General features: G+C 41.5%; 1 protein-coding gene across 8 annotated transcripts in view; it reads right to left on the minus strand.

The window, feature by feature from the left end:
* Positions 1 to 25333, minus strand: part of rims2a (regulating synaptic membrane exocytosis 2a) — a 183664-nt gene that overhangs the window by 154609 nt on the left and 3722 nt on the right. The gene's annotated exons all lie outside the window — the stretch shown is intronic.

The raw sequence follows: 25333 nt of genomic DNA on the forward strand, positions 1-25333 counted from the left end.
ACATGCTTGATCAGAGTCCATTACGACTGATAGCAAGGCCATTAACGGCAGTGTACAACCATCATATAAATTTTTTATTTTAAACTAGGATTAAAGGATCTGTTCAGATTTACAAAAAGACATATTCTGAAATCCTTTGAGCACCACAAGCAAAATTCAATTCACCTCCATTGTATTGGCGCAGCAGCAGAAACAACAGAGGTGGATATCTTAAAACCTGTGCAAATAAAACCCAAACTAAACAAACAGACTACGTCAGAACCAAAAAGCCAAACATCTATTAAGTAGACTTTCCCCTCTAATGACCACACTGGCTTAGAAACACAACAAGAGTAGCAGTTACCAAAGCATCAGAGCCGTCACATACAGCGTCACCAAACACACAATGTCTTGTAACCAAAATGATCAAGACAGCACAACCAGCTCTCAAAAACACACAGACACACACACACACACACACACACACACACACACACACACACACACACACAACACCTGGCAGTCTACCATCTGTATATCATCCAGCACAGAAGCTGCCAGTTCAGCCGCTCTCTTCTGATTTAGGTGCCATTATAAGCAGAACAGAGACAAGTTGCAGCTGAGAATTACACTTCAGAACTTCACACACATCATCACCCCCTTATGTTAAGCACATAGTCAGCTTTATATAGCTGTGAAAAATGGAATGTGTTAATTGGATTTTTTCTTTTTCTGACTGAGGCACAGCAACATTTACTACATTCTACATAAGTGACCTGATACTTTTCTGACTTTTTTTTCTATCTATCAATTTATACCAACACCAGTACTCATTTTTACAAAAATAGTGAAAAATGCACACGTCAATTTCCCAGGGCCCACCATTATGTCCACGTAACCCAAATATATTTAAATTACAATGACATAAAACACGGAGAAGCGGCAAATTAAACTAAGAGTACGTCACTTTTCCTCCAGAACTTTATTGTTGCTGGAACTGAAAAGCCTTCATTTACAAAATCTATTGGACTATGAATAAAATGGCTTGGGCTGCAACTAACAATTATTTTCATTGTCGATTAATCTATGGATTGCTTTCTATTTTAATTGATCCGTTGTTTGGTCTATAAAATGTGGATCAGTGTTTCCCAAAGCCCAAGATGACGTCCTGATATCTTGTTTTGTCCACAACTAAAAAATATTCAGTTTACTGTCACAAAGGAGTGATATTCACATTATATTCACATTAAAGAAGCTGCAATCAGAGAATTTTAACTAAAAAAATGTTAATCAATTATCAAAACAGTTGCCGATTAATTAAATTATTTAGACACATTCCGGACAGGTTACAACACACAGGACAAGTCATATACTCATTCACACACACACACACACACACACACACACACACACACACACACACACACACACACACACACACACACACACACACACACACACACACACAAACTAAACCTATGGTGCTCCTTAAGTGAACTGCTGAGAAAAGAAAAAAAATAATAATAATTTTACGTTTCCATGTAAAATTCACAAACAAAATAAAGTAAAATACAGAATGAGTTGAGCAAAGGTAGCGTTGGGCTGATTACAGAGCATCCAATATTGATTTCCACACAGAGTTAAATTGTTTTTGTTTATTTTTGTCCACTGACAGAGTTTTTTCGATGTTTAGGTAATATTTCATTACATTTTTTCATTTTTCCAACCCTGGGGTATCTGTATTTTTCCAATTTTGTAACAACATCTTCTTATAAACTAATGAGGAAAATATTAATTGCCATCCCATAGGATATTTCATTTTTGTTACATTTTGGAGTAAGCAGGCTTTTGGTGTAAATACAAATTTCTGCTTACAAATGTTAAAGAGCCATCTCTCAATATCAAGCCAGGTTTTCTTTACTTTTTCACAGTACCAAAATGAATGAGTGAGGTAGTCATTACTACCGCATTTTAAACAGGTCGGGGGGGAAGATGCATCAAACTTATGAATTTTATCCCTAGTATAATACGTTCTAGTCATTAATTTATATTGAATCAATCTAAGATTTTCATTGGTTGTGGCTTTATATGTTAAATTTAAGCACTCCTTCCATTTTATTTTTGCATTAAAATCCTTTATATCTCTGTCCCAGCTTTCATATATTTTAGTTAACAGATTACAATTAATTACATTTACTACATTATTGAGATAATCATACATAACACTTATATATTTTTTTCTTTTCCTTACTTTGTTCCAAGAGGGTCTTTATTTTTTCTGGAACATCATTCACTATATCACAGTTCTCTTTGACCCAGTTTTTTAACTGCATATATTTAAATATATCTGAATCTTTTAGTTTAAATGTATCCTTTAATGTATCAAATGAAGATATATTATTTGAACTAATGATATCCGATAATGCTTCGATACCTCCATTCATCCAAGTTTTCCACCTTAATTTGGTACCTTGGATTTTAACAGATTAATTAAATAGTTGACAACTAATCAAATCATCTTTGCAGCTCTAAAAAATGTCTACTGAAAACAATATTCCATCAAGTACAAATACTTCAGATTAACTATGTGGATGTCATTAAACTCCAACAATTGTCCCGCAGAGCATCAGAGCAGAGCAGTGAAGCCTCCCAACAGCCTACTTTAGCTAGAGGTAGAGCACACCAGAGTGAGAAATCTGTCTGTCTGATCTGTGTCAGATGGGCGAGAGAACACACGAGAGAAGATATAGTCCCGTCTACCCATCAGTCTCGCTGCTCTGTTTTCCGATGAGCCAGTCCATATTTATCCTCTCGCTGTGTTCTCCCGATGACCTGCAGCGCCGTTCTTTATTGATCCCATCAGCCCCGTCTCTGTGGTCGCATTACAAGCTTCACAAAGTGTGTGTGTGTGTGTGTGTGTGTGTGTGTGTGTGTGTGTGTGTGTGTGTGTGTGTGTGTGTGTGTGTGTGTGTGTGTGTGTGTGTGTGTCAGCATCCGCCTGCGTGTGCCCATATCCATGTGTGTACTGTACTCATACGTGTGCATGCGTCAGTGTGAGTGCACAGTGTATTATTTGGCAGTAAAAGAGTGTTAAATGTCACAGGTGACGTATTCAGTATCCCAGCTGCTGAGGAGGCCTGCAGGTCAGATACTGTCTCTGTTTTCCATCTCTTTAACCTGTACTCTGCTTCACACGAACCTCCCAACACACACACACACACACACACAAAATAGGAAACACACAATAGTACAGAGCTAGAAAAAAGGTTTGTGTAGAGTATCTTCATGTCTCAGTGTATGATTCTCTCTTTTTTTCTGTTTCAGAGTGGCAGTTTGAAGTGAGCCACATGCTGCTGTTATTTTTAGCCTCTGTTTTTATTTTGTTCTGTATTTGGGTATTTTCACCTACTCCGCTTCAGTGGCTTTGCATGGAGAATCAGCCACGTCTGACCGTGACTGATGCTACACTGCTCTCTAGTGGACAGATGTGCTGCATAAACTTCTAAGAACTAGATCCCTGGAGTTCTATGAGATAATTTGTAAGTAGTTTGTTATGCCATTTTGTGCTACTGTATATTGTCTTTTGAAAAAGAGATAGAACACAGAATTTAAGCAGCAACTATTTCAATAGTGATTAATCATTCACTTTTCAAGCAAAAATGCTGGTACCAGCTCATTTATTTTTTTTAATGCTTTTTCTGTTTGTTAGTTAATTGAGTATCTTTAGATTTTGGACTTTTGGTCGGACAAAATAAGCAATCTGTCCTTTTGTGCTCTGAGGAATGGTGATAGTTAATTTCTGAGATTTAATGGACAAAGCGACTAATCCATTTTGTTGAGAAAATTACAAGCAGATTATTTAATGAGGGCAAAAATCGGTAGCAAAAATAAGAAAGGAACCCTTGAAGTAATTTCATAAAAGCTTATGTAAAAACAGATTTTAATATCATAGTCTGAGGTTTTTCTTATCACAAATATTATAACACAACAGAAGCAGTTCACAAAAGCTTGCATGCACCAGTTACACCTGTAACCCCACAAAAACTAATTAGGCATGAGCAGCACTATACAACACAGACAAACACAAAGCTCGCCAAGAGGAAATGAGAGGAAAAGGACATTTTTGCTGTCCATGTTCTGGACTGTACACTTAAAACACCACAGCTACACTGCTTAGCACCAAAGATGTCGGCAAAAGGAAAAATCTACTTAAAGCTCAGGCATCGCCCCTTTAAGAATTAACACAGATTCTCTCCCCCCCAGGGGGAAAGGCAAACCAAAACGTACATGCTGTGATACCAAAATATATGGTCTCCGTAAAGTCTGCAACCCTCTTGTTGAGGATTTCATTCAGCTCAGATGGGAGTGAGATTCTTTGGAGAGCCGAACTGATGCAGTTCCATCTGTACAGCAGGACAATTACACAGCGGGCTGTCACGAAGACCTGAACATTTTAGTAAAATCCCAGAGATTTAATTAATCTGAGCCCTCTGAAGACATCTCTGCTAATCAGCAGATGGGAGGGGAAGAGAGGAGAGGAGAAGAGGCTTAAAACATACCTGCTACTAACTGCTGCCACAGTTGTGTTAAAGCCGCCTACACATAGTGGAGTGCGGCCGACAGAAGCATCGCACGGACAAGTGGATCTGTACCGTAAAGCGTTTGGCTCCCTGCGCACCGCTAGGTAGGACGCAGAGAGCAAAGCGCAGAGAGCAAAGCGCAACGCAGGTATTCGTCATCAATGGTGGCAAGCTATTTCCCATTGGTAGGTAACAACAGCTGTTATCTCATTGGTTGCGCTTTCGAAAGGTCAGCGGCAACTGGGTCAAAGTTGAAATAATTTCAACTTTTAAATAATTTCAACTTTGAACGCAGCGCAAAGCAGCAAATCCGAGCGGCGCGCTACGCCAGGGGTAGCACAGCGCATAGTTGGGCGGCACCACTCTCCCCATAGGAAATCAATGGGACGGCCAGGGCAAAGCAGTTTTGCTGCCTATCATGTGTAGGCAGCTTAAGACAAATGAAGCTTAGTGTAAAATCTTTCAGGGAGACTTCAATAACGTTTGCACATCTCTCCTAATTGATCAGCTGGTTCTAGGCATTCACGTTTTAGTTAAACCAATCAGATTCAGCCATGTATTTCACAAGCCAATCACAGCATGACTTCCCTTCTTTAAATCTGTTCTCTCTGCTGCGGTTGTCAGTTGTCATTTCAGGAATAGAGTGCGACCCTCCTCCTCCCCTCCACCTCCAGCCATCTTCACCCATCTTCACCCACGGCACTCTCGGTCTTCTTCCAGTTGACCACTCCTTTTGACTCCTTCTTCCGGTCTTTGTGCTCTTTCGTCACCACCACCACCACCACCAGTGTCTAGACTCCATCAGGGGATATGTCTGGGTTGTTCTAACCCTTTATAAAATATACATTTTATAAAATGGAGTCTAATCTCCAAAGACTTTGTACATTTCATATTTTGCTTATGTAGATTACAAATAAATCATTTCATATCTGCAATGAAGTCTCTCCTGATTGAAATACATTGATGAGACAGCTTTACAACGAGCCCTGAATTCTTACATTCCCACACGCTCAGTATGCACCACAGCAGGTCCAGCAACAGCTAATATGTGTATCTAAGAACTTGTCATTCATTCATACTGTAGTCAAAACATTTGGGCACTGATTGTCAAATCAACTGACACATTAAAAAAGCCTCGGTGAAAATGAATGTCATTGTGCATAACAGTTTAAGAAACAGAAACACCGCTTTACTGGTTTGGTTTGGTCTTACCTCTCTCATCAAAGCCTTTCCAGCAGCAATAGGCTGCTACAGCAACAACAAATACAAGCTATGATAAATCCACTATAGGCTACCTGCTCAGCACCAAACAGACGGACTGACACAGTTAGCCACTGGCTGGTTAACATAGTGGAGCATTTAGCTGCTAAAGAGCCAGTTATTCCCCCTTAGAGTTGGAGGAGAACAAAACAGAGCAAAAAGGAGAGTGAATATTGGACTTGCATTCATCAGGTGCACACATACATGACTCCAAATGAATATGCTAATGTGGCTCTGTGTCTGCTGGATGTGTAAACAGGCAATTGTCATCTTTGCCATCTCAACTTCATACGGTTCTAACATGTTGATGTTGTTAGTGATTGTTGTTAGTTGTTAGAAAATTTTGAACAACTCTTAAAGAGTTAACTCGATTCGCAAGCAGGAGTGAATCCAATATACTGTACCTGCTTCTGTATGGTGCATGCGCAGTTGTGCATGAGCTCGGAGTATAGCCAGACCTGCGCCCACCCCCCGTTCAGACTATCGTTCTGTGCGCACCCCCCCGAGCCAAGGAACAAGCATAGACAGTATCTAAGAATGGATCAACAGATCCCGTGTCTCTGGACGGAGACCAGTGAAGGATATATTAGAAGCACTTTTCCGGTGAGCGCTAGCGTTACTGCGCAGCCTCCAACTGACAGAGACAACGTAAATGTGACGTGAGCAACGTGTCTGAAAGTTGTAAGTCTTCTGGTAGCTGTGCCAAGAGAAATCTCAATCATTCCCAATCTTACAGAGACGGAGAGTGTAGGTATATGTAAGGAGATAACATGGGCACAGGCTAATTATTGATCAGTAAAATGCTAGTTAACATTAGTAATTAAACCTAAACAGCTAATGTAAGTCGAAACTTCCTGTGAGCTTCTCCTGTACTATACAGTAATTCCTCTTTAGCCCATTTTTATAAAAGTGTTTGCTACGGAGCCATAACGTAAGATACAAGGTAATGGAGCCTTTTATACATTTTCATGTTTCTTTAGAAATAAACAACGGACAAATAGAGTCTTTAAATGCTTCAGATGTAAAGTTATTCGCTGTCAAAGTGACGTCAAAATTACGTCAAAATGAATGGCAGTCAATGGAATGCTAACGGGAGGTGATCGTTTTGTAGCATCAAAATGGCGCCATAGGAGGTTTGAGTTCTGAAGCGAAGCTTACCCCTTGGGAACAAGTCGTTCATGAGTCGTTGAGCGACAAACTCTCGTTCAGTGATAAACTCTCGTTCAGTGACAAACTCTCGTTCAGCGACAAACTCTCGTTCAGCGACAAACTCTCGTTCAGCGACAAACTCTCGTTCAGCGATAAACTCTCGTTCAGCGACAAACTCTCGTTCAGTGATAAACTCTCGTTCAGCGACAAACTCGCATTCTGCACGCACCCCCCCCCCCCGAGCCGAGGAACAAGTCGTTCATGAGTCATTCAGCGAGTGCTTTGGCTTGAAAATGCTAAGCTAAAGCACTGATTAGCTCTACTGACATGATAATGTGGCTTACACCAGCTACCACACATCTATGCTGGTCAGTGAAGCATTTCTTAGCTAATGATTCTTTATCAATTTAATCTTAATAATGATAGTTATATATTTAAATGTATCTACATGTGTGTGAAATGTGTTTTCTAACTGTCCCAATCCCATGGTCCCAATCCCATGAAAAGTTTGCAATTTGTTAGACAACTCTCTGTATGATAAAGTGCATTTGTTGGGGACTATTTTCGTCCACAAATGAATACACATTTGGTGTGTTAGTGAGTAGTTAGTGAGTTCATTTGTGGCATTAACTCTAAAGGAATACAATTTGACAGGCTTAGAAAATAATGCCGCTATGGGAAACTACATTGTCCCTGTGCAACCTGCTGTATCAATAACTAATCAATGTCAAAAATGACATGAAAAAGCACTTCAATCAGTTTGCTGGCTGAACATAAACAATATCTTCTACTACTTCTGTTCGTTTTAGGCACACACAGCAGACCCATACACAGTATTCTCTGTCACACTGTACTGAGCTTCACACATGCCACCCACGATATAACTTTCCAATTACACCACCTCCCGTTCCCAAAGTGTGCCGGGTCAGCCAGTCACTGCAAGGTCTCTCTCTCTATCTCTCTCTCTCTCTCTCTCTCTCTCTCTCTCTCTCTCTCTCTCTCCCTCTAATCCTGTCTTTGAGCAAACTACTGCTCTTCCCTCTCAAAAGTCAGCCAGATGTTGGTGGAACAGCTAAGAACAGTAGGGATGTGGTTAGATGTAAGTAGCCGCACTCTCCTCAGGGAAAGTGTGACTTTTCACTGATGACTACTATGAGCAGAAGAAAAGAAGCCCGTAAATATCCCTTGAAATGTGAATGCAGCCTTCTTTGCATCCTGGTTAGGTTTGTGATGAATGCGTGTCTATTGAGATCTACATGCATCTGTGTATTCGCTCACTCTGGATTTGTTGCACTGAAAACTTTCTTCTTTCCTGAACGACAGTGTGTCCCGGCAGAGACGCTACAATAAAATGTGATAAATGCCTCTTTGAAGGACTTTAGAGCAGGATATTGGCAGCCCACAATCTTTGACAGTTTAAACAGATAGCGAGATGCAGCCTTGTCTTGGCATCAACACTGGAGTAGAAAATCTGTGATAGGGGATCTCACGGCTAAGCAGTGACCCTGCAGGCCCTCTGAGTCCACTACAGACTGAGTGATAATTAGATCATAAGGGAGTAATCTGGCTCAGTGGGTAAATACCAACTACATACATCATTAACACCATCCCAGTCAGTCAGTACTGCCAGGAGAAGAGGTTAATGTGTGTCTGAAATCACTCAGAGGCAAGTGACCTACAGGGAAATCTCTCACTGGAGGCTGTGGCACTGCTCAATACTGTTCAAGTCTTGGCTGGAGCAGTATGATACAAAATGTATGTTGGTGCAGTACAGTATGGTGCTAGTGCATACAGTATGATGATACATTACACCGGAAGAATATTTTACCTGCAATGGAGTCATGATATAGGACGACACTTTAGTAACCCACCTAGGTGGTAACTCCAAAAATGTCTAATGCCTATCTAAAAATTTTAATTAGTTAGATAGTTGCAATAAGATGTTATGTATGACAATGCATGCATATGCATGCCATTTATCTATATTTATATTTAATATTTATTTATATTTTATAAGATAAGATAACAATGAATACAAAGAAACTGTGAGTGTGAGATATGTGTTATACAAATGTGTTTTGTGCAATATTGTCTACTATAATCAAATCTGCATGTCAGAACTTTCACTTATGTCTGTAATGTAGCAGGGGCACAGCAGTGTTTGTTGGTATGATTTGGGAAAGGCCAGAATAACTATGGAAATATTCACTTTTAGTGCCACTGTCATGCTTCAACACCATGTTTGTGTTATATGCTATTTATAAATTTTTTTAATCCATCCATCCATCCATCTTCGTCCGCTTATCCGGTGTCGGGTCGCGGGGGGAGCAGCTCCAGCAGGGGACCCCAAACTTCCCTTTCCCGAGCAACATTAACCAGCTCCGACTGGGGGATCCCGAGGCGTTCCCAGGCCAGGTTGGAGATATAATCCCTCCACCTAGTCCTGGGTCTTCCCCGAGGCCTCCTCCCAGCTGGACGTGCCTGGAACACCTCCCTAGGGAGGCGCCCAGGGGGCATCCTTACCAGATGCCCGAACCACCTCAACTGGCTCCTTTCGACGCAAAGGAGCAGCGGCTCTACTCCGAGCTCCTCACGGATGAGTGAGCTTCTCACCCTATCTCTAAGGGAGACGCCAGCCACCCTCCTGAGGAAACCCATTTCAGCCGCTTGTACCCTGGATCTCGTTCTTTCGGTCATGACCCAGCCTTCATGACCATAGGTGAGGGTAGGAACGAAAACTGACCGGTAGATCGAGAGCTTTGCCTTCTGGCTAAGCTCTCTTTTCGTCTAACGGTGCGATAGATTGAATGCAATACCGCACCCGCTGCGCCCGATTCTCCGACCAATCTCCCGCTCCATTGTCCCCTCACTCGCGAACACAACCCCAAGATACTTGAACTCCTTCACTTGGGGTAAGGACTCATTCCCTACCTGGAGAAGGCATTCCATCGGTTTCCTGCTGAGAACCATGGCCTCAGATTTAGAGGTGCTGATCCTCATCCCAACCGCTTCGCACTCGGTTGCGAACCGATCCAGTGAGTGCTGAAGGTCGCAGGCCGATGATGCCATCAGGACCACATCATCTGCAAAGAGCAGCGATGAGATCCCCAGCCCACCAAACTGCAACCCCTCCCCACCCCGACTACGCCTCGATATCCTGTCCATAAATACTACAAACAGGATTGGTGACAAAGCGCAGCCCTGGCGGAGGCCAACCCTCACCTGAAAAGAGTCCGACTTACTACCGAGAACCCGGACACAGCTCTCGCTTTGGTTGTACAGAGATTGGATGGCCCTGAGAAGAGACCCCCTCACCCCATACTCCCGCAGCACCTCCCACAGTATTTTTTTAATTTTAAGTTTTATTTTACAGTATTTCATTTTTTTGTCTCTATTCTGGGATTACATTTGAGTCTTTTTTTTTTCTTCTTCTTCTTCTCTGGTGACCATTTGGACACGTGTGTTATGTCCAGGTTGGTTATGGCAGAACCAAACCAAAGAAAACTAATGTAGTTTATAGAATGTGTAAACATGCCCATATTTTGTGTATTTGTAAGTAAATGTCCAAAATGTGGAAGCAACACTGAATAAAGAAGAAAAATGTAATCAGGGTCAAATCTAGCTGAAACTCCAACCACATTATATTTTCCCCAAAGCCCCTTAATAATGTGTAACTGTACTCCACCAGGCCACATAAGGAAAAACAACATACAGTGTATGACCATGTCAGCATTATACCTGCAGGATAAATAAAACAGAAATCCCCCATTGTACCACCTGTACTGTACATTCCCCCCGGAAATCTCTAAGAAAAGGATTGTGCACTAAAAATAGCAGCTCATTTAAAGACAAATGATTAGGTCTTGAGACACCTGTTCATTCCACCTCGCTAATAAACGCCAGTAGACGTGCTACTTAACACTTTCTCTCCACCTCAGAAAGGATTAGGGGGCAGGGGAGAGAGTGCTGATAACTTCCTCTGGCACGGGGCACTGGCACCGTGCGATAGGCAGGGCAGGAGGGACGGTGAGAGGGCAAGCGCCTCGGTGCGGACGGGTTGGCCAGCTACCACAGCTGGGCCTTAGAAAGCACAGATACGATTGAATCCGCGGGGCACACTCATCAGAATAGGCAATCTAACAGCGCCCAAACCAGACCTCCTGACCAAGGACTAATATTCAGATTGTCAAACAAGAGTTGGCAACAGCAGATTTTCTGAGCAACGGGGAAGTGGCTAATCTGCTGCCAAATATAACTAAAATCCATCTGTTTCCTTAGATTACCTGCCAGGATTCAATTGAGCTGCTCCATATCTCCCCTCCAGAGAGATTTCCAAGTGGCAAGGAGTCAGCTAATCACCCAGCAGCCCACACATTCACAAGTGTATTTCCATGCAGGGCTTAGAGGAAACATATGCACAATATTCATTTTAACGCAGCTAGTTTATTGTACAGTGGAAATGTATCAACTATATGAGCAACATTTAGTCAGAGGCAGTGATTCACCATGTTTGTGTTCTTGCCCATATGTGCTTGTTTGCTTGGTAATGGTGTGTGTGCGGACGTGTCTGTCTTTGTAGGTGAATGCTTGGTTGCTTCTTCTGTCAGCCTACTTTATTCATCCTGACACAGATACATTTTATTCTGGCTGTGATCAGCACTTTCTTGGCAGCTGACATTGTCCCATGCTGACTCCCCCACCCATACACTGCTCAACAGCTCTTCTGGGAATGCTCTAGAAACTCAGCCCTAACCCCAACACAGGTCACCGCCCTCAGCGTTAGCCCAATCTTTAGCTCCAGTAGTCAGACAGAGACAACTGAATGCAGCTCCATGTCCTCCTCTAAGCCTATACTATACACAGTGAAGCATCAAACTGCTCCTGGAGCACCAATTCTGTCCTATCTCATCCAGCCTATTTCCATATTATTTCCAGTCTCATGGTCAGTAAAAGCCTAGTTTCCGCCTGGTTTCTTGTCAGTGGAACATCTCATGTTTAATCCCCAAAAATATGACAAAAAAAAAAAAAAAAAAAAAAAAAAAACGGTAGTGGAATTAGTGATGATCATGATCTTACTGTAATTCTCTGCCACTATCGAAACCTCGCCCCTCAACTCCCATCATCCTCAAGCACATACAAAAAGCTCTCCGTGATGTTGTTGTTCCTGGCTGGGAGCAATAGGTGGGCTGTACTTAAAACTGCAGTCAGCTGACTGTGTCTCACTCTGGGCTATAATAATAGCCCAGCCATGGCTAACAATAGAGAGGTAATAGATACTTTGCATATTGTTGGCCCAGTCTGCTCTACTCTTTCCTGTCCCAATTCATCGCAACAGCATGTCACTATGAGCTTGCTTAACTAAAATGCATTCAGTGTACACAGGCAGACAAGCACAGGTCACACCCATCCCTTTGATAAAAATATGGCTGTAGATGCCATATGTCGTCACACACCCTGGAATTAGGGCTGCACAATATGAGGAAAATATGAGATAATGTTGTTGAATATCACGAGAACGGTATTACTTGCGATAAACTAACAGATATGCCGCAGCCTTGTGCGGTGTGTTTATTGCACCGGTTGATATCGCGAAGACCATAAGCGATAAAAAAAATTATATAATGTGCAGCCCCACCTGCAATTAAGTTTTATGTAGTCTATGCAGTATATACTGCATAGACTACATGATACGTTCATAGGGGCTTTTAAAGATTGGCACATTCAGCCCAAATAAACAGATGTGACCACAATACTATACGACTGAAATGAAGTTGAACTCGCTGTCTCCCAACATCTGTCTGATCTGTTTGACTTTGACTGCAGTAAAATCCCAAATCAAAGGATTCCCTTGCATTAGCCGCCTCTCCGCACAGATTTAAAGCCAACCAGCCAACCAACCATCCAAGCAGCCGCCCACTCCAGGACAAGGCGACCAGCTTCTACAGAACCCCCGTCCTCATGAACTGATGCCTGGTGGCTTTAAATGCCTGCATTTCCTGCCTTGAGATACTACTTCAAATGATGGTATTTAAGCTTCACAAAGGAGGATATCTATGGTTCTGTTGAGCAATACCCCTACCCCCACCCCACCCCCCTCCCTCCTCGTTCGACTACTACACATCCAGGCCATCTCATCATCACCATGGCGATGGCGGCAGTATCTCAGTGGGACGAGTGATATTAAGGGATTAGTGGGAGATCCTCCATCAGACTCCGGTCGAGGAGCACAATCCCGGGATCACAACATGGACTGTATCTCTCTCTCTCTCTCTCTCTCTCTCTCTCTCTCTCTTCTGATCAGTGTCAGATGACAGGGAAAGAAAACAGGTCCTTTCACTGTTATTTTCATGGGAGATACTTTAGTACACGCAAGACTACACAAACTGAGCAACCATGAATACACTAACACGTGCACACATACAGATACTTAATATGTGGAATAAATCATTTGAAGCGCCCACAAAGCCACCTTCAGCCCTAGGCAGTGTGAGCAGTGGTCTATGTACTGTTGTACAGTATGTCCTAGTGTAGGTTACATGGTAGTTCCTGTGTGTAGTGTTCCAACAGTAGGCTTATATAAGGGCCACGGCTGCATTAGTGACGTTATGATAACGACTGCTCTTTATCCTCCCTTATTTATGTCAGTAGGCTTCTTATGTAATCTGGCTACAGCTACTTCTACTGTACATAGAAAGCACTGTAATGCTACTAAACACATAACCCCTGAACCCTGATGGACCTCTAAGAACAATAACCAAGTCAAAGCGATAGGAGGAGAGTTATGATGGCACAAGAGAGCAAGAAAAGTTGTAACATAAATGATTAGGGCTGTAACGATACACTCAACTCACAATTCGATAGGATTCACCATTTTATGTTCACAACACGATTTTGTCATGATTTTTTAACAGAATGTGCTGCAGACAAATAACTGATTTTTTTAAAAAACAGTCCTACATCAAAACAACTAAATAAATAGAATAATTATCTTTTCAAATAAATGAACTAAGAAGACGTAGTGACCTTTGCAAAAGTACGGTAGATTAAAGTGATGGTTCGGAGTAATTTCACCCTAGGGTCCTTTGCACCATGACCTCGAGCCAAACACCCCCAAGAAGCTTTTTTCAGCTGGGTCTAACATTGGGAGAGTTAGCGTAGAGTAGCGTTATCACCTGAATAGCTTATTAGCACAGGGGCTAATGGACCCACGTTTGTATCTCGTAAATGACCCCACTAATGATGCCCGAAATGATACCAAACGTCTACTGTAGTACATATAGGTTATGTACTCGTAAAACGATGGATTGGAAAGTTTGTAAGTACACCAGAAGTTTATGTAAATAACACTTGCCTGCTGGCTTCTGCTCTCTGCTGTTGTTGTTGCTGCTGTGAGACGAGTGCTTAGGGACGTCTACAAATTACAACACCAAATAGAGATGCAACAAAAATATTTTTTAATTTAACTTTTTTTTTTTAACTAAGTGCTGTAGTATAACTAGCAGGAGACAAGTAATAACTGAGGTAAGTTTGGAGACATTACCTTATTTAATCATTAAATTAATAAATATTTTTGTTGTATCTCTTTTCGGTGTAGTAATTTGTAGACGGCCCTAAGCACTCGTCTAACTGCAGGTAGCAGCAGCAGCAGCAACAGAGAGCAGAAGAGAGCAGGCAAGTGTTATAAACTTCTGGTGTACTTACAAACTTTCCAATCCATACAGTATTACAGAGTACATAACCTATTTGTACTAGTGTAGACGTTTGGTATCATTTCGGGCATTATTAGTGGGGTCATTTACCAGATACAAACGTGGGTCCATTAGCCCCTGTGCTAATAAGCTATTCAGGTGATAACGCTACTCTACGCTAACTCTCCCAATGTTCGACCTAGGTGAAAAAAGCTTCTGGGGGGGTGTTTGGCTCGAGGTCATGGTGCAAAGGACCCTAGGGTGAAATTACTCCGAACCATCACTTTAAGTCCTAGGCTGTTTAAAAATTACATCGCGATTAATTGTTTTTAATGTAAACCAGTTGTAATCTTTACACACTTCAATCGATTTTTGCTGATTCACAATGCATCGTTACATCCCTATGAATCATATGCAGGGCAAAAAGGAAATAAAAGTGCATTAAAAGCAAGCAGTTTCCCAGCAATATCAAAAACACTTCATATGATTACAGGATGTATTTTCAAAATAAAACTGCCAAGGATGTGAGCAGGGATTGCATAAGCAAATGTATCAAACAGAATCCCTGCACCAATCCTTACATAATAAATGATACTGTCTGGTTGACTCTCTACGGAGATAATGTGTGTGTAGGTGTTTCATTGAGAGTGCAGTATGTCTGTTTGTGTGTGTGTTGGACAAATACAGGGAGGTTGCATTTGTTTATAGAAAGCACTGGATGGTTTGAGTTTTTTAGCCACACAAAGGCATATTAGAAGGACCGGCTAGGCAGCATCCATGTGTTTGAGTCACCAGCTTGCACCTGCTCCAACCAGCTGAGTCTTGAATGAGCAGACCATGGACAAACACACAAATACACACACACACACACACACAGGGAAGGAAAGATTAGAGCGCCCTGTGTAAACTACCGCTAGTAAATATGCCAGCTCACACACACACAGAGCAAAGCATCTGGCGGGTGAGGACTATTACCAAGTCATTTCATTGCTTGCTGTCATTTCATTCTTTTCATTTTAACAATCATTTGGGTTTATAGCACTTCTTACGCCTACCTATACCGTGATTCAAGTAGTACACCAACTCTACATTTGTATATCCAGTAGACATTTGTGTTTAGCTTCACTCTCACTACAGGGTCAGAATCTAGGACAAATTAACAAAGGTCTGTGCTGTGTTGTGTCACTTTTTAAGAATCTGCAACATGAAAACTAGCTTATTTTGGGTCTTAGTTTACCGAAAATAGGACTTATTAAGGTGGCCCATATGAAATGCATGAGCTTGCATTCTGGGGTAGGTCTAACCTTACTCGAGTTGTGTCCTGGTCTAAAAAAACTTCAAGAACTTCTTCGTTAGTGGCAGCAACATTCACTCCATGTGCTAATATCTAAGGATGTTGCCACAGTGTTAGCTGTTAGCTTGCTGAGAGGCCTGCTAGGTGTGGACCTAGTCTCGTATAACCAGACCTCTCCACAGTGCTGCATCAGCGCTGGAGTATAGTCTGGCTACGCCGTTTTTCCTAAAGGGGAAAAAACGCTCTAGATTGTTTGTATTTCTTTAAACCAATCACAACCGTCCTGGGCAGTGCTAAGCCAATATACCAACGGTGCCCTTGCAAAATAGATAGTGGAGATAGTGGAAGGGGAGGGGCATCGAGCAGGTGCAGCTTTATCTCAGACTAGGGTAAACCTTGCTTGAAGCTGGAACATTTATCATTTAGTAGACTGCTTGGCCAAAGACACTGGTTTTGTGAAACTGAGACAGTGTGTAAGTTATACTTGATTATATATCAATATATTAACTGACAGACTTTGTGAAGACCTTGGAATCCCCCGGGGGGAACTAAATGAAAGAGCTTGGAAAAAGGGGAACTGGGGATCTTTGCTTTGCATACAACTGCAGAGAACTGAATCCAGACGGGACAGAACATGGATGGAGGGATAGATTAATAGCTTGAGTTTAAGAAAAAAAAAAAACTAAAAGAATAGTTCAACATTTTAGGTAATACACCGAGGTAGATAATAAGACCACTCAGCCTCTACTGCATGTATGTAACATGTAAAGCTAGAGCTAGCAGGCGATTAACGACGCATAAAGATTGGAAGCATGGAGAAAAAGTTAGCCCAGTTGTGTCTAAAGTTAAAATCATAAGTTGTTGTTTTTTCTCTCTACAAATCTTTTTTCGGCCCATATTTAGAAACGGTGCCTTTAGACGAGCCGTCTAAAGGCTCCGTACATTACAGTCATTCCCCGGCTACAATGACGATGCAGAGACTCAGAGAGCACAGATGCTGAAGCTCCAGAAATGCTGACCAATCAAAGCAAACTGGGCTTTTCAGGAGGGGGGGCTTAAAGAGACTAAATAGAGCGTTTCAAACAGAGGGTGAATACAGGTACATTCAGACAGACAGTATGAGAAAAAAAAGGTGTGTTTTCTGAACATTAAAGCTTGTAAAAATGTTCAAGTAGAAACCCAAAGTACAAATATGAACCTAAAAATGAGCATAACACGGATCCTTTAATATTCAACAGCAGGCTTGTTAATTCCCTTTATGAAGTGAGTCTTGAAGTGTACCAATAAATAACAACAGTTCACAAAGTTTTTGTAGGCTATATTTCCTTATTTTATCTCTCATTACTAGCTGCTACAACGTTGCTGTTGAAATTTAACAAACAGCTAATAAATGAGCATGCTAACAACACTTAGCCACTTTACAACAAGTGTGTTTATTGATATCAGAAAGCTGGGATAAGATGTGTCATTATCATCAACTTTATTAAATCAAATCTGGCTTTATTAAACGGTTCTCTCTCTATCAAATCTATGATTAACATTAAATCATTCATTTACCACAACACAATTAAGAATTAATTTATCAATGTATTTGTTTTCCCATTAGCTCTGTTGATGAACTAAATGTACTCTCTCCTTATCAGGAGCTTTCCTGTCTTTCTGGTGGTTGAAGTTTGTCCTGTAAGCTTCTTTGCCTTGCTGCCTGGCTTTCCTGGACGCCTAAACGACCGCAGGCCTTGCTGCCTGTTCAGATGCCTGGCTGCTTGCCGGCCACCGCAGAAAGCTGAATGTCTCCACTATTAATAGCCCGACTAACAGCGTGAGGGTTTTCACTCTTTGAGTGCAATCAGCTTGAGATGACCTGGTGCCACGTTCCACCTTTAGTAACTGGCCATTCAGCAGCCTCGGAACTGTCTCTCTTTCTCTATCCAAGCAACTGTGTTCCTCTTTCCTGCTTTCAGTCTCTGTCTCTCACTCACTTGCTCACAGTACGTACACAGATTAAAGCAATAAATGTTCTTTGGATGCATGCATAACTGCCACACTATGAACGCATACACAGACTTTGCTGTTGTACAACAGAGTTTACAAACCCTGGTCACGGGTTTGTGACTGATTTAGCTGATTCACACATCATCCGCAGAGTAAAAAGATAATTTGGGCCCTGCAGGCCACGTGGTTTGAGACCTCTGCTGTACAGAGTGGAGAGATGTCTTTTCCTCTGACCTTTCAGGGTTCAACAATCATGAAACAAACCCTGAGGGAATGTCATGGGGGAGAGAAAAGGCACTAGCTATACTATCTACACACCTGTCCCACAGCTTTCCCTTTGCAGTTTGAAACAAATACGTTTCCTGTTTTAGTTCGTAATTAGCAGGGCCACACAGAATATGCGATCGCAGAATTTTGAGCAAATGTTTTAAGATTAAAACTTTGTATTCATGGGTGGCCTAGTGGTAGAGAGCATGTCCATATACACAGGCTCAGTCCTCAATGCAGAGGTCGCAGGTTCAATTCTGACCTGTGGCACTTTCCTGCATGTCATTTCACCTCTCTCTCTCCCATTTCATGCCTCAGCTGTTACAATAAAGGCCTGACTGTCAAAAAAAAAAGTCTTACAAATAAAGACATTTGTATTAAATTTTTTTTTTAACAGCAAGATTTTCAGCAAATGAAAGAAACTAGACCTTGGGATGTTAACACGTTTGATGTTTCCTGCAGATTCCGATTGGGTCTGGTAACTAGTGTGTGTAGTGTAAAGCCCATTAGTGTGTTGTGCTGAATTTGTCTCAACTGTATCATCACACTACCACAGGATTTTGAGCGATACATTTAATATCAACGCTGCCAGCTACTCTGTAGCAGGCACATATGTTCCTCAGGAGCGCTGGGCTTCCCTCAGACAGTCAGATGCTGTATATCTTCCTCTACATTGACTCTACTCAGGGTGGACGGGCACAGGGGATGGGCAATAAAAGTGATAAAGTGGCCCCTTTTGCCTTCCCGTTTCTACTCTCTTTGCTCTCATTGGCAGAGGCTACCTTTCTGCATTTTCTATTCATCTCCTTTTTTCTGTTTCCCTTCATAAACTACTATTCAGCTCCATCGGCATTTCTATCGCATTGTGTTGCTCTCAATCAGGCTACTCTTGCACAGCATGCTGAGAGGCTTATGTAACATCAGGCCAGATGTTATGTGGTTGGGTTCTGTTCTGACTCAGTCCAGGATCACTAGTCGCTAATGTTGCAATCATATACTTTTTTTAAATTTCTTCATCTGGGGAAATTAATTACATTGCATCGCAACAAACAAACAATACAAACAATGCTTTCTCTAGCTAGGGATTTGACCTGCCGATCTTATTACCAACATATTACCAATCCAACATTAGCTGCTTGAACACATTATCCTAAAGTTACAGCAGCTTGAGGCACTGTTGACTAATTATCTAACACATGCAGTTGAACAGTACAGTGTATACTTTATTATACATAACTAAATCCCTTGTAGTAGTTAAAACAACCCACTTCTCATTCTAAAATATTTTCATACTGTCATGTTTTGCCAAGGGCATTTCAAATTGCGCAGCCAGGGGCAGGAAAATCCCTTCAAACTTTGCTTGAAGGATAAGAGCCCAGAAGAGAATAAAACCTATGCTGACGAATGCAGATGTTATTTAGAACAAAGCGCGGGGAGACAATAGAGTCCGATGCTGTGCTGTGCCACGCAAGAGAAGAGCAGGCTATGGCAGATGGCAGGCTGATTGCTCTGTCAATGGAGACTGAGGCTGTCATATCAGCAGCAAGACCTGATAGCATCTCAGACGTCAGTGTCTCTCCTCTCATTTTCTCTCTGATGTCCTCTTCTCCTTTCCTGTCCTCTCTTCTGCTCTTGTCCCCTCGTCCCTACTCATTTCCTCTCCTCTCTCCTACTGTGTGCTAACGTGTCCTACACTTTCCTCTTGTCCTGCCCTCTCGTGTCCTTTTTCTTTTCCATCTTAGCTTATCTTCCTTTCTCGGGCCAGCCTCAAATGCATAAGGGACTCATTAGAACATACTGTAGAACACAATTAGAACAAGTTAAAACAAGTTTTGAATTGATCCTACTAACAAGTTTTGCCTGTGCAGCAAAAGCCTGATTCAACCTCCTCTGTGCCGTAGAGCCACATTGCTGTACCTGGTGACATCTGCCTTTATCTTTCTGAATATATAAGCACTTGTTTATTTATTACACTTTACAAGCGTTGTTTATTTTGAGGCAATCACACTTGCCCCGCACTACTGCCATGAATATTCTCTAGTGCTCCAACCCTAACGGGTTGTTTGTAAAGTTGAACCCACGGAGAATTATCACCCCACCCTACAGTTCCACTCAGTTCTATGCAGCATTTAAGCAACTTTCAGCTCAAAGTTTATGGCCTGCAACTGTTCTGTTGACCGTTGTTCACCGTTCTCATCCACCTTGTGTCGGACAGCAACAGGCAGCTGTTTCCCACAGATCTCTGATAAACCCACTGTACACTACGTGCCCAGAACCGGATGGCACACTGACAAAGTTAGCAACTAGTCTAGTCTATATCCATAGTGTTCCACTTCCGGGATTGCTCCGGTGCCACCAGAAATTCTGCCGGATTTCACTCTTTTGGGCCGGATGTCCGTCACCTTCCTCTTTCTTTGTGTTGTAATTCTACACTCTGGTGGATTTCTGAGGACTCTGGTTAACTGCTCCTCAGATCTCTGCTATCAAGCACACAGATAATGGACCCATCAGGCAAGACTCAAAGTATAAATACAATAGTTTATTTAGCAATTAAATAAACTCAACAGTGTCCAACAAACGACAGGCAATGGGAAAATCCCGGAGACAGGCAAATTTCAAAAATCCAGGGAATCCAAAATCAAAACGCTCAAAAGCTGCACACATGGGAAACAGTGGAAAACAAAACAGAATATGTAATACAAACTCAAAACAACAACTTGACACAGGGACGAAACACGACATCCGCAGGGTAAATCCAAACAGCTAGCTAGACTATCTGTCCAATCGGAGTTTTCTGTTGCACGACTAAAACTACTTTTGAACGTACACATGTTCCACCAAAACAAGTTCTTTCCCGAGGCTATTTAGCAGAGGCACCGTGGCTCTGTCCAGAGCTTAGCGCCGCCCATGACGATTGTGATTGGTTTAAAGAAATGCCAATAAACAAGAACATGTTTTTCTCACATGCCAGAATGCTGTGTGGACTAGCCAGACCCTCCTCTGCAGCGCTGTAAAGGAAGGTCTTGCAAAGCAAGACTAGCAACTAGCTAGTGAACACAGTAGAGCATTTAGCAAGCTAAAGAAAAGTAGTTGGTGAAGACAAAAAAAGACCTATATGCAGAGTGATATTACACTTTAAATGCTTTTGGTATTAGATGGGAACAAGAAAAATATACAAGGAAAATAACAATAGCATTATCCTATAAAGTAAATAAGAACACTGTGATTTAGATTAGGTAAATCTGTAGAATAGTTAGCCTATATTCCCACACTTTGAGCCAACTGTGGAGCCAAATGAAGAGAGGAAAATGACATGCAGGTGAAGAGGAGTAGAATACAATGGCTGAAGTGTAAAAAGAGGTAGATGAATAGGAGGGCACCAAAGGACCTCGACACTAGAGTAATGCAACTTCACTCCCACAAAAGCACAGGAGCAAATGGTACATATATTATTGAACGTATTATATATCATTTTAATGATGGCAATTGTTTTGAACTGAATTTCCTTGTCCAGCTGAGCCAAACTACTTGACAACATGCCAACCTTCCATAACCAAAACACATTGTTACTTTAATTAGCATGATGATGTATTCATTTGGCGTGCGTTCTGCTTTATGGAGTCAAGACAGCATCCGCTCTTTCACTTTCTCTCCCTCTCTCCCTTGGGGAAAGTGATGGGGGATGGAAGCTCTTTGCATGGGAAGGCCAGTGAGCTAAGGGAACAAGAGGAAAGCAGAGAGAGAGAGCAAGAGAGAGAGTATACTGTATACTGTCCAGTAGGAAGCTCTCATTCATCTCACTCAGTCTCTCATTCTCTCTATCTTTTCCAATTCAAATTTGCTTTATTGTCATGGGCATAGTCTATAACGACGACCTTCCACTTCCGGGATTGTTCAGATGCCGTCGGAAATTCCGCTGGATGTCTCTCATTTTAGGCCGGATATCCGTCACCTTACGCTTTCTTTGTGTGGGGAAACTAACCTCTGGTGTGAGGACTATGGTTAACTGCTCCTCAGATCTCTGCAGGGTAAATCCAGACAGCTAGCTAGACTATCTGTCCAATCGGAGTTTTCTGTTGCACGACTAAAACTACTTTTGAACGTACACATGTTCCACCAAAACAAGTTCCTTCACAAGGAGAGGCGCCGTTGCTCCATCGATTGTGATTGGTTTAAAGAAATGCCAATAAAACAAGAGCACGTTTTTCTCTCATCCCGGAATGCTGTGTGGACTAGCCAGACCCTCCTCCACAGCGCTGTGGAGGAGGGTCTGGCAATGCGAGACTAGCATGGACATAACTAAGTATTGCTAGAGCAGGTTGTACACGTTTTACAATGGATGTATAATCATTTAAACACTGTACACTACACAACATACTGTACACTATAGTACGTTACACAGATGCAATCTCATTTTGAAGTGTTTCACTGGTTTTCTACTAGTTTGCTTATTTTGTTGCTCCCATGACAATCAAAGTTTTTTTTTCAAAATAATTGTTTTTGGTCTGAGAGCTTTTTTACATTCTTGTTATTCAGTTTTGATTTAGGTAAATCATTTGCTTCTGCTTTCTTAACACAGGCTACTGTGTACCAGGAAGTGTTTCTCTGCCTCTAACTCTTGTTTGCACAACTGACACAGTGGGCTTTCTTTGGGTTGCCAACTTTGTCTCTGTCCAGCAAGTTTTGGTCACTTTATCCCTATTTATTTAAGGTCTTTCTCAGCTTCTGGTCGCTTACAGTGACCAGGAATGGGAGGGTTAAGAGAAATATGAAGTTGCATTACGGGAATTGTAGGATACAGTGTTTTTGGAGTTTGATATTATGGACAAAAAGTTGTCTTTGCTGCTTAAATTCTTTTTAAGATTATTTTGGGGCTTTTTTCCCTTTAATTGATAGGACAGCAAAGGGCTGTTGGAATCAAACCCAGGCCACTGCGATAGGGACTGAGCCTTAGTACATGGGGTACACGCTCAACCAGGTGAGCTACCAGGGCACCCCTGCTGCTTCGATTTTTACTAGGGCCGGGACTCGATTAAAAAAATTAATCTAATTAATTACAGGCTTTGTAATTAATTAATTGAAATTAATCGCATTTTAATTCCATAAATATTTGACCTGAGAACAGTGAGAAGTAATTTTTTTCACATGGATTTTTAGTATACCATTGAATAATGACTGAATACATAAGCTTAAGCAACACAATATTGTTTATTTTTGTTCAACCAAGTCCAGCAGACCAGTGCAATTTTTGCCATTAAGTGTAGCAATAGCATATTTAGAAATATAGTACATTTCAGAAATTCAGGTAGCCTATAGGTAGGTAGACCTTCTGTAAACTGTTTTTTTTAAGTAAAACACAATACTTTCAAGTACATTCAGACTTAGTTACCCTGGTCCTTAAACCAGTCATCTGGTGGAGTGTAGGTTGGTTGTGGGTCCTTGTACTCGGAGTCAGGCTAGCTGCTAAATGTTTTGCGTCAAGGTGATACTTGAGGCTCGATGTGCTGATATGTGATATGCAAATTCCTTGTTGCATAGCATGCACACAACCATGCTCCAATCGACGCTTCCATCCGTTCGTTTTTTATAACAAAATTTCCCATCCACGGAACCAACCAATGCTGTCTCGTCAACTTCTTCGCTAATGTTCACTGTGGTTTGTTGTTGTCTGAAGCATTGACATATATAAAAGGTCTGAAGTCCTGAACGCTAGTTGGTGCTCCAGTATAATCGGTCCGCCAAAACTCATCCAGTGAGAAGCGTCCCGCAGTGCAAAAATAAGTGTGATTAAAATGCGTAAAAAATGTTTAACGTGTTATTTTTTGTGTAATTAATTAACGCATTAAAGTCTGTAATTAATTAATCGTAATTAACGCGTTAAAGTCCCGGCCCTAATTTTTACCATTATTTTTTTTTTTACCACTCTCTCATAATTTCCCGATTCAGTGGAAGTGTAGTCTCGCATTGCCAGAGCTATCTCCACAGTGCTGTGTCAGCGCTAGAGTATGGTCTGGCTGCACGAGTCAATATTCAGGTATAGGGTGACAAAAACAGCTCTGGGTTGTTTGTATTTCTTTTAACCAATCACAATCGTTTTGGGCGTCCCTGAGGCCCGGATGAAATGACAGCGCCTTTGCAGAATAGATAATAGAGAAGGGAAGGAGAATGCCCGACATGGCATGTCAGGCTTTACACCCGCACTGTACATCCGGTAAGCCACACTAATTAAAGTGTAATACAAGTGTAGTTTTCACAGTACTACAAGAATACAGAATACATTTTGATATAAATATATATCACAGCATGTAGCCAACTCATTTTGTTAGTATTTAATTACGGTTAGCTTGGTGTCTCTTTTTATAACATAATCATAATATTGTGATGATACAGTTACACTGAATATTGATAGATATTAACATTGAAAATAGTGTGAAAAATGTGTAAAAGTCAATACTAAAATTTCAATAACCAATTTGTTTCTTCAAAATGGGGGTCCCTTGGACAAAAATTATCTAGAAGGGGGTCTTTAGACAAAATGTTTGTCTCTAATATGAAACATCTAAAAACCTATTGACACACATTATGTTCCCAGATACAGGAACCCGGGGTGTCCTTTGTCTTGCGCAATAAAAATGGTTGCGCCCAAATAGATGGCAGAGGAGCAGACACCTCAGAGCCCTGCTAGCTGCATCTCAGTGGGAGTCCCTCCTACAAGGCAGCTAGTATAATTAGCACTGTCAAAGGAGCTCCCTGAGCGATTGACACAGTCCCCCCAATTCACGAGTGAACACTGTCTGTCACAAGGAAGATGTGGAACTGGGATATTTACTAGAATGGTTATATGGTCTTTAAAATGGGTTTTAAGTTTCTGTGATGAGAGAGTATGTGCATGTGCTCAAATATAGAGCTGCAAAAGTGAATCAATTAGTTGTCAACTATTACATTTATGGGCAACTATTTTGATAATCAATTAATTGGTTTGAGTCTTTTTTTTTATGAAAAAGCTCCTTAAATGTGAATATGTTCTAGTTTCTTCACACCTCTATGACATTAAACTGAATATCTGTGAGTTGTGGACAAAACAAGACATGTTTCACTATTTTCTGACATTTTATAGACCGAAC

The sequence above is a fragment of the Perca flavescens genome, chromosome 6 (genome assembly GCF_004354835.1).
Source record: "Perca flavescens isolate YP-PL-M2 chromosome 6, PFLA_1.0, whole genome shotgun sequence".
NCBI classification, from domain to species: domain Eukaryota; kingdom Metazoa; phylum Chordata; class Actinopteri; order Perciformes; family Percidae; genus Perca; species Perca flavescens.